The following is a 14,791-nucleotide window of genomic DNA, read 5'->3' as shown; positions in this document are numbered from 1 at the left end:
GCCGGGGTGGCTCATTCGGTTAAGCTTCAGACTCTTGGTTTTGGCTCAGGTCGTGCTCTCAGGACCCTGGGATCAAGCCCCACTCGGGCTCTGCACTCATCGGGGAGTCTGCTTGAGGATTCTTTCTCCCTCTCCCTCTGCCCCTTACCCTGCTCATGTTCTCTCTCTCTCTCAAATAAATAAATAAACAAATCTTTAAAAATAAATAAATAAAGATAAAAATGAAGAACCTAAAGCTTTATGGATTGAAGTACCTTGCCCCAGGTAAGCCCCTAAAGCTCCAACCTAAGTCTGTCCGACAGATTTAAGCAGAGTTTATAGACAGAATTTGGAGTTTTCCTTCTGTGGGTCATTTCCTTCTGAAAGTCACCGCTAACTTTCTGTCCTGTGGTCCTTCACCCAGAAAGACAGGTTGTCCACTGGTGTTTTAACTGTTCCTAACTAGGTCCTGACTCAGGCTAGAAGTCATCAAAACAGGAAACTGAGTCAGTCTCATTCATTTCTCCCAAGGTCAACCCCCTTCCAGATTTTGCTGGCCAGTCTCTCTCTAGTGACCCCTTTCTGAACTCCAAATCTGTATGACTAACTGCTTTCTAGACATTGCCGTTTGAATGCCTCAAATTCAACATCCAAAGTGGACACTCTTTTTCTCTCAAAATACACTCTTCCTTCTCAATTTATTTTCTTTTTAAAGATTTTATTTATTTTTTTTTAAAGATTTTATTTATTTATTCATGAGAGACAGAGAGAGAGAGAGAGGCAGAGGGAGAAGCAGGCTCCCAAGGAGCAGGGAGCCCGATGCGGGACTCGATCCCAGGACCCTGGGATCATGACCTGAGCCGAAGGCAGACGCTTAACCATCTGAGCCACCCAGGTGCCCAAGATTTTATTTTTTTAAGTAATCTCTATACCCACTGTGGGGCTCAAACCCACAACCCCAAGATCAAGAGTCGCATTCTCTTCCAACTGAGCTAGCCAGGTGCCCCTCTCAATTTCTTTTCTTAAGGGATGACACAACCATCAAAGCTAAGCACAGAGCAGATAGCCTTGACCTCTTGACTCCTTTACCAACAAAATCCCAGTGACTCTCTCTCCTTAACACCTCAATTTCATTCCCACTACAATCACTTAGTTCACTTATTTTCCATTCTTTGCCAGTATTATTGCAACACTCTTAACTGTCACCCTATTTCTCATTGTACACCCTTCCTAGCTTTTCTTTACACTGTGGCCAAAGTGATCATTCTAAAATATATGTATCTGCTCATATGACTTCTCTTCAGTAATTCCTCATTGCTTCCAGGACAACATCCCAGATATTTAGTCTGATCATCAAGATGTCTGTCTGCTACAGAGGCCTTTACCTATTCCTCCACACACATTCTTCTAATACTGCTCACACACTAGCCCTGTTGAAATGCCCTTTCCTCCATCATCCAGCTAACATTTAATTATTAGTCAAAATGAGGAGAATTTTACATATTTGCAGAGAATTTTCGGACATGCCTTTATGCAAGTCACAGCATTCATAAAGCTATCTTGGTTTTAACATCACTCTTTCCTCACTAGGTGAAGAACTTTATGAAGGATGGGGCTCCGTTTTCAATATCTGTGTTCCCAGAGCCCAGGACAGTGGCTGATATGTATTAAATTCTCCACAAGTACTTGTTGACATAATGAAACAACATATTTAAATTAAAGAAGGGTAGTCATATTGTAAATGTACTTTGGGTATGCCTCTCCCCTAGAGTTTTCCCTAGGCAAACAACTGTAATTCTTCCAACCTTTCCTTTTAATCACTTTGGTAAACATCCCCAAAAAGAAAACAAACAAACAAACAACAACAACAAAAAACACTCCAGGTTCTTCACAATGAATTGAACTTGGACTGGGCATCCCTAAAGTAAGTATCTCACTTCTGGTTCTGTTCACTCCTGGTTCTTTCCAATGCACTGACCATCGGGGTAACTGAATGATCTAAAAAGTATTTTTTTTTTTTCCCAAAGATTCCATCTATTTATTTGAGAGAGAGAGCATGAGAGGGGTGAGGGTCAGAGGGAGAAGCAGACTCCCCGCCGAGCAGGGAGCCCGATGCGGAACTCGATCCCGGGACTCCAGGATCATGACCTGAGCCGAAGGCAGTCGCTTAAGCAACTGAGCCACCCAGGCACCCGATCTAAAAGTATTTTTAACAACTTTCATAGTAAAAGGAACTCAATACACCTCATGTCATGTCATTAGATTTGCCAAATTCCTTAATAATAACTGGGGAAAGCACCCATGTTTTCTATTTATCTAAGAGTTGCCTATGAATAGGCAACTTTGGATAGAAACACGTGAACCTACAAATTCACAAAGTAAAAAGCTCATCTATTTTGGAAGAGACAGTAACAAGAAAAAATATAAAGAAAGATACAAAAATACTCTGGACATTCCTAATATGAAATAAATGTCTCTCTCAAAAGAAATGCATACCCATAAGGAGGTTAAATAGTGAAGAACTGAATCAAAGGCAAAGGTAGCATGAGAATACTACCAAAAAAAAAAAGCAATTAAATATACACTCACCTCGGAGGGGGCGGAGCAAGATGGCGGAGGAGTAGGAGACCTGGATTTCCTCTGGTCCCAGGAATTCAGCTGGATAGGGATCAAACCATTCTGAACACCTACGAACTCAACAGGAGATCGAAGAAAAGAAGAGCAGCAACTCTCTGAATGGAAAAGTGACCACTTTCTGGAAGGTAGGACGTGCGGAGAAGTGAATCTGAGGTGATATTCAGGAGGATAGAAGGCGGGGGAGGGGACCTCCGTCGGCCACTTCTGGCAAGTGATAGAGCCGCAGAGCACAAAATCCGAAAGTTTAGAAGATGGCTCCGCTGAAGGACGTCGCTCCAGTGGCTAAGTGGGGGGTGGAATCCTCGTGGGACAGTGTGGTCTCAGGACCCTCGGGGTCACAGAAAGACCAGGGGTGCCTGAGTGTGGCAGAGCTCCCAGGTATCGGAGCAGGGAAGCCGGCTGCAGAGGCGGAGCCCAGGCGCGGGCTCTCAGCTTGGGGTTGACATAAACCGTGATCCCTGGCACAGTCGGGCCCCTGCTCCTCCAGCAGGGACCCAACAAGCGGCAGATCCGGGGAGACTCACCTTCCTCGCCCGGGAGGAGCTGCGCGGGAGTGCACTGCAGGGATCTGCTGGGTTTGGAGACTCCACACCGAATCGGGTGCCAGAGATAGAAAAGCTCGGTCACAGGCCAGGTGAGCATGGAGTGCGGCCAGAGACCGGGGAGACGGGAGTGATTGACTGCTTTTCTCTGGGGGCAGGGCCCCAAGTTCTCGGCTCCTCCGGGGTGGAGACTGGGAGGCCGCCATTTTCACTATCGGCCTCCAAAGCTGTACGGAAAGCTTGCAGGGAACAAAAGCTCCCAAGAGCAAACCCCAGCAGATTACTTAGCCCAGAGGGGCAAGGGCGGGGCAATTCCACCTCCGGCAAAGACATTTGGGAACCACGGCAACAGGCCCCTCCCCCAGAAGATCAGGAAGAACAGACAGCCAAGACCAAGTTTACTGATCAATGAGAACGGCAGAACTCCAGCGCTAGGGGAATACTGCACATAGAATTCATGGCTTTTTTACCATGATTCTTTAGTCTTTCAAAGTTAATTTTTTTTAACAGTCTTTTTTCTTTGTGAAGTTTTTTTTCCCTTTTTCAACCAACATCTTATCTATCCCATTTTAAAAAAAAAAAAACATTTTTATTTTTCATTTTTAGAGTCATATTCTATCCCTTCATAGTAGTTAGCCTTATTTTTGGCATATATATATATAAGTTGTTCTCTCTTTAAAATTTTGAGATATGGTTTCTTCTAACAGACCAAAATATACCCTAAATCTCTAGTGTATGGCTTTGTTCTAGTCTCCTGCCTGATCACATTCTCTCCCTTTTTTTTTTTTAAATCCTCTTCTTTCTTTTTCCAACCAACTTCTTATCAATTCCTTATATAAAATTTTTTATAATTTTCATCTTTACCATCATATTCCATCCCTTCATCGTATTCACCCTTATTTTTGTGCATGTATAAGTTTTTCTTTCTTTAAAATTTTGGGAGGCACTTTCTTCTAACAGGCCAAAATACACCCAAAATCTAGTGTGTGGCACCAATCGATGCACCAGCCTGATCATATTTGATCATATTATTTTTTGTTTTGTTTTGTTCTGTTTTTGTTTGTTTTTATCTTTTTCTTTTTTTTTTTTTCTTTTTCTTTTTCTTTCTTCTTTCTTTCCCTTTCTTTTCCCCCAGTTTCAGGTCTTTTCTGATTTGTTTAGAGTATATTTTTCCGGGATGTTGTTACCCTGTTAGCATTTTATTCTCTCATTCATCTATTCTCCTCTGGACAAAATGACAAGGTGGAAAAAATCACCTCAACAAAAAGAACAAGAGGCAGTACCGACTGCCAGGGACCTAATCAATACAGACATTAGTACAATCTTGGAACTAGAGTTCAGAATGATGATTTTAAAGATACTAGCTGGCTTGAAAAAAGCATGGATGTTATTAGAGAAACCCTTTCTGGAGAAGTAAAAGAACTAAAATCTAGGGCACCTGGGTGGCTCAGTTGGTTAAGCAACTGCCTTCGGCTCAGGTCATGATCCTGGAGTCCCGGGATCGAGTCCCGCATCAGGCTCCCTGCTCAGCGGGGGTCTGCTTCTCCCTCTGACCCTCTTCCCTCTCGTGCTCTCTGTCTCTTATTCTCTCTCTCAAATAAATAAATAAAATCTTTAAAAAAAAAAAAGAACTAAAATCTAACCAAGTCGAAATCAAAAAGGCTATTAATGAGGTGCAATCAAAAATGGGGGCACTAACTGCTAGGATAAATGAGGCAGAAGAGAGAATCAGTGATATACAAGACCAAATGATGGAAAATAAAGAAGCTGAGAAAAAGAGAGATAAACAACTACTGGATCACGAGGGCACAATTTGAGAGATAAGTGATACCATAAGACGAAATGATATTAGAATAATTGGGATCCCAGAAGAAGAAGAAAGAGAGAGGGGGGCAGAAGGTATATTAGAGCAAATTATAGCAGAGAACTTCCCTAATTTGGGGAAGGAAACAGGCATCAAAATCCAGGAGGCACAGAGAACCCCCCTCAAAGTCAATAAAAATAGGTCAACACCCTGACATCTAATAGTAAAACTTACGAGTCTCAGGGACAAAGAGAAAATCCTGAAAGCAGCTCGGGACAAGAGATCTGTAACCTACAATGCTAGAAACATTAGATTGGCAACAGGCCTCTCCGCAGGGACCTGGCAGGCCAGAAAGGACTGGCATGATATATTCAGAGCACTAAGCGAGAAAAATATGCAGCCAAGAATACTATATCCAGCTAGGCTGTCATTAAAAATAGAAGGAGAAATAAAAATCTTCCAGGACAAACAAAAACTAAAGGAATTTGCAAACACAAAACCAGCCCTACAAGACATATTGAAAGGGGTCCTCTAAGCAATGAGAGAGCCTAAAAGCAACATAGACCAGGAAGGAACACAGACAATATATAGTAACAGTCACCTTACAGGCAATACAATGGCACTAAATTCATATCTTTCAATAGTTACCCTGAATGTAAATGGGCTAAATGCCCCAATCAGAAGACACAGGCTATCAGATTGGATAAAAAACAAAGCCCATCGATATGCTGTCTGCAAGAGACTCATTTTAGACCCAAAGAAACCCCCAGATTGAAAGTGAGGGGGTGGAAAACCATTTACCATGCTAATGGACACCGAAAGAAAGCTGGGGTGGCAATCCTTATATCAGACAAATTGGATTTTAAACCAAAGACTGTAATAAGAAATGAGAAAGGACACCGTATCCTATTTAAAGGATCTGTCCAACAAGAAGATCTAACAATTGTAAATATCTATGCCCCTAACATGGGAGCAGCCAATTATATAAGCCAATTAATAACAAAAGCAAAGAAACACATCGACAACAATACAATAGTAGTGGGGGACTTTAACACCCCCCCTCACTGAAATGGACAGATCATCTAAGCAAAAGATCAACAAGGAAATAAAGACTTTAAATGACACACTGGACCAAATGGACTTCACAGACATATTCAGAACATTCCATCCCATAGCAACAGAATACACATTCTTCTCTAGTGCCCATGGAACATTCTCCAGAATAGATCACATTCTAGGTCACAAATCAAGTATCAACCAGTACCAGAAGACTGGGATCATTCCCTGCCTATTGTCAGACCACAATGCTTTGAAACTAGAACTAAATCACAAGAGGAAAGTTGGAAAGAACTCAAATACATGGAGGCTAAAGAACATCCTACTAAAGAATGAATGGGTCAACCAGGAAATTAAAGAAGAATTAAAAAAATTCATGGAAACAAATGAACATGAAAACACAACTGTTCAGGGCGCCTGGGTGGCTCAGTTGGTTAAGCGACTGCCTTCGGCTCAGGTCATGATCCTGGAGTCCTGGGGTCGAGTCCCACATCAGGCTCCCTGCTCGGCAGGGAGTCTGCTTCTCCCTCTGACCCTCCTCCCTCTCATGCTCTCTGTCTCTCATTCTCTGTCTTAAATAAATAAATAAAATCTAAAAAAAAAAAAAGAAAAAGAAAACACAACTGTTCAAAATCTTTGGGATACGGCAAAGGCAGTTCTAAGAGGAAATTATATAGCAATACAAGCCTTTCTCAAGAAACAAGAAAGATCTCAAATACACAACCTAAAGGAGCTAGAGAAAGAACAGCAAATAAAGCCTAAACCCAGCAGGAGAAGAAAAAAAATAAAGATCAGAGCCAAAATCAATGAAAGAGAAACCAAAAGAACAGTAGAACAGATCAACAAAACTAGGAGCTGGTTCTTTGAAAGAATTAACAAGATTGATAAACCCCTGGCCAGACTTATCAAAAAGAAAAGAGAAATGACCCAAATCAACAAAATCATGAATGAAAGAGGAGAGATCACAACCAACACCAAAGAAATACAAACAATTATAAGAACATATAATGAGCAACTCTATGCCAGCAAATTAGATAAGCTGGAAGAAAGGGATGCATTCCTAGAGATGTATCAACTACCAAACTGAACCAGGAAGAAAGAGAAAACCTGAACAGACCTATAACCACTAAGGAAATTGAAGCAGTCATCAAAAATCTCCCAACAAACAAAAGCCCAGGGCCAGATGGCTTCCCAGGGGAATTCTACCAAACATTTCAAGAAGAATGAATACCTATTCTTCTGAAACTGTTCCAAAAAATAGAAATGGAAGGAAAACTTCCAAACTCCTTTTATGAGGCCACCATTACCTTGATCCCAAAACCAGACAAAGATCCCATCAAAAAGGAGAATTACAGACCAATATCCTTGATGAACATGGATGCAAAAATTCTCACCAAAATACTAGCCAATAGGATCCAACAGTACATTCAAAGGATTATTCACCAGGACCAAGTGGGATTTCTCCCTGGGCTGCAAGTTTGTTTCAACATCCACAAATCAATCAACGTGATACAAAACATTAACAAAAGAAAGAACAAGAATCATATGATCCTCTCAATGGAACACAAAGAAATGGAAAAACGTTCCATGCTCATGGATTGGAAGAACAAATATTATGAAGATGTCAATGCTACCTAGAGCAATCTATACATGCAGTGCAATCCCCATCAAAATACCATCCACTTTTTTCAAAGAAATGGAACAAATAATCCTAAAATTTGTATGGAACCAGAGAAGACCCCACATAGCCAGAGGAATGTTGAAAAAGAAAAGCAAAGCCGCCGGCATCAAAATTCCGGACTTCCAGCTCAATTACAAAGCTGTCCTCATCAAGACAGTATGGTACTGGCACAAAAACAGACACATAGATCAATGGAACAGAATAGAGAGCCCAGAAATGGACCCTCAACTCTATGGTCAACTAATCTTTGACTAAGCAGGAAAGAATGTCCAATGGAAAAAAGACAGTCTCTTCAACAAATGGTGTTGGGAAAATTGGACAGCCACATGCAGAAGAATGAAACCGGACCATTTCCTTACACCACACACAAAAATAGACTCAAAATGGTTGAAAGACCTAAAGGTGAGACAGGAGCCCATCAAAATCCTAAAGGAGAACACAGGCAGCAACCTCTTCCACCTCAGCCACAGCAACTTCTTCCTAGAAACATCACCAAAGGCAAGGGAAGCGAGGGCAATAATGAACTATTGGGACTTCATCAAGATAAAAAGCTTTTGCACAGCAAAAGAAACAGTCAACAAAACCAAAAGACAACCGACAGAATGGGAGAAGATACTTGCAAATGACATATCAGAAAAAGGGCTAGTATCCAAAATCTATAAAGAACTTATCAAACTCAACACTCAAAGAACAAATAATCCAATCAAGAAATGGGCAGAAGACATGAACAGACATTTTTCCAAAGAAGACATCCAAATGGCCAACAGACACATGAAAAAGTGCTCAGCATCCCTCAGCATCAGGGAAATCCAAATCCAAACCTTAATGAGATATCACCTCACACCAGTCAGAATGGCTAAAATTAACAAGTCACGAAATGACAGATGTTGGCGGGGATGCAAGCTGGTGCAGACACTCTGGAAAACAGTATGGAGGTTCCTCAAAAAGTTGAAAATAGAGCTACCATACGATTCAGCAATTGCACTACTGGGTATTTACCCCAAAGATACAAATGTAGGGATCCAAGGGGAACGTTCACCCTGATGTTTATAGCAGCAATGTCCACAATAGGCAAACTATGGAAAGAGCCAAGATGTCCATCGACAGATGAATGGATAAAGAATATGTGGTATATAAATATATAATGGAATATTATGCAGCCATCAAAAGGAATGAAATCTTGCCATTTGCAATGATGTGGATGGAACTGGAGGGTATTATGCTGAGCGAAATAAGTCAATCAGAGAAAGACATGTATCATATGATCTCACTGAAATGAGGAATTTTTAATCTCAGGAAACAAATTGAGGGTTGCTGCAGTGGGGGGTGGCGTGGGAGGGATGGGGTGGCTGGGTGATAGACATTGGGGAGGGTATGTGCTATGGTGAGCACTGTGAATTGTGCAAGACTGTTGAATCTCAGATCTGTACCACTGAAACAAATAATACCATATATGTTAAAAAAAAAAAAGAAGAAGATAGCAGGAGGGGAAGAGGAAAGGGGGGGAAATCAGAGGGGGAGACGAACCATGAGAGACGAGGGACTCTGAAAAACAAACTGAGGGTTCTAGAGGGGAGGGGGGTGGGAGGATGGGTTAGCCTAGTGATGGGTATTAAAGAGGGCATGTTCTGCATGGAGCAGTGGGTGTTATACACAAACAATGAATTATGGAACACTACATCAAAAACTAATGATGTAATCTATGGTGATTAACATAACAATAAAATTCAAATAAATAAATAAATATATAACTCACCTCTCTCATCAGACAACTAACTGCAACAATGTGAACCACTCGATTTTTCTTGGCCACAGGAGAGCAAGAAGTGATGGGGTATGATAGATTTGTCAGCTGGATAGCTAGTGAGAAACTATTCAGTAATGAATATTAACATTTCAAACTGTATCAACATGAAATGGGAGGTGTGGATGGAATATATCCAAATAATTTGACTTATGTAAAATAATTTGGAGTGCAAGAAAAGACTTATTAATACATAGAAGTCACAGCCTAAACTCAAACTGGGCTCAAGATTAAAAAATACTACTACCACTGCTAATAATAATAATACATGCAGTTATTTTTCTAAATTGCTTTGCAATATTATGCCACCTGAGGGCACCAAAGACTTAAAAATATTTTCACCATGTTGTCTGCTGAAATAAAAAGTTCCTCCAATTTTTTCAATGAACATTTATTGAGCATTGTTCATTTTTTTAAGAACAAAGAGACGTAATAAGGACCCGAATACAAATCAAATATGATCAGTGGCCTTGATGAATGAGTGGGAGTGGCCTTAGAGCTGGCTGCAGAGGAGAATGTCATGTCTCACATTAATTAGTCATTTGGCGTGCTGGGCCCATAATTATTGTCATTTGGTATAAGCATATTCAGTCTATCCTTGACATTGCTTCTCTAACTAGGGCCCAGATTCCTGAGAGTCTCTGAGACTCTTTCAGGGTTGGTTCAGTTCACACTATTTTCATTATAATACCAACATGTTTTTGCTTTTGTCACTTTCATTTTCTCATGCATCTGTAGTGTTTTCCAGAGACTTCATGACGTGATAATGTTACTGCTCTGCTGACTAATGAAATGTATTTGTAGATCTTGGTTTTTAAGAAATTTCTAAGGTAGTGAGGTGATTCGAACTTAGGGTGTGCAGCGTCCCTGAACCCATGTGCAAGCGAGGAGATTCTCTGCGTCCCTAGGGACCCCCGCTCACCCCATGGCGCCTTCCGAGCGCCTCTCAGCCCCCACAGCTACCCTCCTCCTGCCACCCCCTCCTCCTGCACCAACTTTTCGTGCACCCGAAAGGGAATTCTCCTGTTTGCTGAGATTACATCTTGGCTGGTGATTCTGATCTACTCCAGTACCTCCACACCAGGATCTTCCTCCCTGCCAGTGCAGTTGAGATGATCCTTGTTGCTATCTTTTTTGCCATCTACATGTGTGACCTGCATACCAAGATACAGCTCATCAACTGGCCTTGGAGTGATTTCTTCTGAACCCTCATAGTGGCCATCCTCTATCTGATCACTTCCACTGTTGTCCTTGCTGAGAGAGGAAGCCACTCCAAAATCGCAGGGGTACTGGGCCTCATCACTGCGTGCCTCTTTGGCCATGATGCCCATACATCACCTTCCCCTAGAGGCAGTAAAGATATACAGCAGCCCCCAGTGACCCCGCGAACGGCCCAGTGTAGGTGAGCTCCCTTCATTTCTCTCTGTAGCCTGCAAAAAACTCCTCCCCGCCTCTACAACACTCCCAGTCAACTCCCAGCCCCTTATTGAAGTAAAAGTGCCTTTATTGTGAGACTCTGTCTTCCGACCTGCCTCCTGGTGTGGCCATCTTTATGTATGGGTGTGCCTATGTCCCCTTCCCCACCTTCCTTCTGCAGTATCCAAAAGGAGACACCTATTCTGCCTAGACTATGCCCCCAGTTAAGCCACAAAATTACGGAGGAGGGAGCCTCAGATTTCAGATTCTAGGCCCCAGGTTGTGGTTCTGTGGAGCGATAAATAAACAGATTGTTCGGGCGCCTAGGTGGCTCAGTTGGTTAAGCGACTGCCTTCGGCTCAGGTCATGATCCTGGAGTCCCTGGATCGAGTCCCGCATCGGGCTCCCTGCTCGGCAGGGAGTCTGCTTTGCCCTCTGACCCTATCCCCTCTCATGTGTTCTCTCTCATTCTCTCTCTCTCAAATAAATAAATAAAATCTTTAAAAATAAATAAATAAATACATAAATACATAAATACATAAATAATAAACAGACTGTTCGAACATATATGATAATGAACAAATTAGTCCTTTGGTCAAAAAAAAAAATTCTAAGGTAGCTGCTTTACACTATAAGTTTGTGCATTTTCAGAGATTAACTCTGTTCTCTGTACTCTTACTGGGCTCTTTCTGGCTATCTTCAGTTATACTTGCTATGGTCTCTGCTCAGTACGCACTAAATCACGATTTTGGAGCCTACAAGGTTTTCTTACACCTCTGTGGAAACAACCCTACTAAATATACTCTGATATCTTATTTCACAATATTTTTTAATTCTTGAAGACTTTTTCTAGATTTTTTATATCTAAAATATCATTTTGTAACTTAATATTTCATCCTAAAATTAACTATGTATTTTTCTTATGTTTAAGAAAAGTTGGCTTAATACAGGGAGATTAAAAGACTGGTTTTCACAGTCCGCAGCTGCACCATCTACACATAAAGATATTGAAAGTAATGAACTCATGGAAGGAAGGAACCTACTCCAAAGAAACTGCACAAAGCTATAAATAAACAAAAGTATGATGAAAACATCTTCACCTTGGCCTTAAGGATATTTTTAACTTATTGTGCCTTATGCAGCAGAACACTTTCAAATAGTTTTACGGTGCTACTTAAATGGCAGCATCAGTTTGAGACCCAAGTTTAAAGAAAGTTTAAAGAAAAAGGAATGGAATACTGTACTGGGTTGAATTGTGTGCCCAAGAATTCATGATCATCCTGAACCTGAGGATGTCACTTTATGGAAACAGAGTCTTTGCAAATGCAATCAGCTAAAATGGGTCATACCAGATTTGGTCCTAACCCAATGACTAGTGTCCTCAGAAGACAAGAAAGCAAAGACATACAGACACACACAGGGAAAGGAGCCATGTGAAGACTGAGGCAGGAATTAGAGTTTTGTTGCCACAAACCAAGGGATGCTAAGGATTGTTAGAAACCACCCAAATATAGGAAAAATGAAGGAAGGATCCTCTCCTAGATACTTCAGAGAGGGCACGGCCCTGCCAACACATTGATTTCACACTCCTAGTAGGCTCCAGAACTGTGAGATAACAAAATTTCTGTTGTTTAAAGCATAGTTTGTGGTATTTTGTTAGGCAGCCCTATGAAACTCATATAAATTTTTTAAACATAGAAGTCATGAGCTCTTTAAAAGCCAAAACTTGTTTGTACCCGGCTTTCCCAAACCAGAAATAATAGAAGCCACTGAAGCATCATACAGATCTTGCATATTGCACTGCCTGGAGAATACCACTGACTGGCTGAGAGGCTAACTTAAAGCCCTGGTACAATGGACATTGCCGAATACCTGAAAATTCAGTATAGAAATCACAGGAGTGCCATTTTCCAATGATATAGTAATTCATCAAGTTAAAAAAAAAAATTTTAAGATTTTATTTATTCATTTGACAGAGGCAGGCAAAGCGAGAGGAAGAAGCAGGCTCCCCGCTGAGCCTGCTCAAGTTAAAGGCTCCCCTCAAGTTAAAAATTAAATTGTAACATGAAGACTGAGTTAATAGCTCATCTTCCAAACTGTACTTGCCTGGGGCACCCGGGTGGCTCAGTTGGTTAAGCGTCTGCCTTCGGCTCAGGTCATGATCCCAGGGTCCCGGGATCCTGGGATGGAGCCCTGAATCAGGCTCCCTGCTCAGTGGGGAGTCTGCTTCTCCCTCTGACCCTCCCCCTGCTCCTGCTCTCTCTCTCGCTCGCTCATAAATAAAATCTTTAAAAAAAAAACCAAAACTGTAGTTGCCTTACAAATGGATGAATCTACAGATGTGCTGAACTTACTGTTTTGCTTATATTCATCTGGTAACTAGCACCAATTAATTATCAAAGAATATCTCTTTTATGTGAATACTTGCCAACAAACACAAGTGATGCTGAAGCAGTCAAAGCACTGAATAATTTTTTGAATCACAGAGTTTATACTGCAACAATTGTGTTGAACATTTGCACTGATGGTACAAAAGAAGTGGGTAAACTGCTGGTACTTCACTATGAAACGAGTTGGTGACACCAAACAGTATTAGTAATTATTCTATTTTTTAACTCCCAGGTACCTAACAGCAAGGGGGGTGGGTAGATATAAGATTCACTTAAGAATGTTTTGCTAAAACAGTAAAAGTTATTGATTCTACTAGATTTAACCCTTGAGTACATGTCTTTTTAATAGACATGCAATGTCTGTGATGCAGTGGGGCACATATCTGAGGCTAAATACACCAGGTCATGTTACTCACATTTTGCCCTCAGAAAGTATAAGGCAAATAAATTACACAAAATATCTAAGAGCAGCTTACATTATTTATGACTTTGAGATGACTCACAATGAAAAATAATGAAAATTTTAAAAGTATGAGCTAACAAGTTTAAGACCATACAATCTAAGTCAAAAGGACCATTACAGTCATCTAGGGCAAGATTTTCCCAAATGCAAGAAGTCCTTCACAGTATCTATGAAAACTGGTCACCAACCTCTTGTTTGAATACTGCTACTGCTCACTCCCACTTACAAACCATTTTGTAAGAACTCTAGTAAAAGATTTTTCATTCAGTGACTGGACTCTGCATCCTCCAATATCCTTGGACTGGCCCTAGTTTATTTATTAAGGTAGCCTGATAGAGTAGAAAGCACATTGACTTGGGAAGTTAGAAGACCTCATTCAAGTACCAGTGCACTCACATACTCACAGGAAGACTTTGGGCAGATTACTAACCTTCTTGAGTTTCAGCACGTACAAATGCGGAGCACTCGTGCTTTCCACTTCACTCCAGCAAATGGTCTAAGTTCTATTAGAACATGTTTAAAACTTCTTGGTAAACACATGTTTATCCATGAAATACACATTTAGAAAATTATCTTGCTAGAGTTCTTCCCATTGAGATACACAGAAAAAAAATTAAAATAACAAAAGCTAATATTGCTGAGTGGACTGTGTGCCAAACCCCCATAAAGGCTTTACATGTATTTTTTTGAGATCGCTCCAAATACTATCCCATTTTACACTTAAGGAAATTGAAGCACATACAAGTTAGGTAATTCAACCAACATCACACAAAAACTACCCAATTAATCTCTTTTCCTAATACTTTAAATACTTGAAGCCAGGGCGCCTGGGTGGCTCAGTTGGTTGAGCGACTGCCTTCGGCTCAGGTCAGAGCAGGGTCTCAGGGTCCTGGGATCGAGTCCCGTATCGGGCTCCCTGCTCAGCAGGGGGTTTGCTTCTCCCTCTGCCCTCTTCCCTCTCGTGCTCTCTGCCTCTCATTCTCTCTCTCTCAAATAAATAAATAAAAATCAAAAAAAAA

At 41.1% G+C, this 14,791-nt stretch overlaps 1 pseudogene; it reads left to right on the top strand.

Moving 5' to 3' along the window:
* Positions 1 to 221: 221 nt before the first annotated feature.
* Positions 222 to 10,980, top strand: LOC118017125 (annotated as a pseudogene).
* The last annotated feature ends 3,811 nt before the right edge of the window (positions 10,981 to 14,791 follow it).

This window comes from Mirounga leonina, unplaced genomic scaffold (genome assembly GCF_011800145.1).
Source record: "Mirounga leonina isolate KUSES-001 unplaced genomic scaffold, KU_Mleo_1.0 Mir_168, whole genome shotgun sequence".
In the NCBI taxonomy this organism is placed as follows: Eukaryota; Metazoa; Chordata; class Mammalia; order Carnivora; family Phocidae; genus Mirounga; species Mirounga leonina.
Note: the sequence above shows the minus strand (reverse complement) of the source record. Positions and strands in the feature narration are given on the sequence as shown.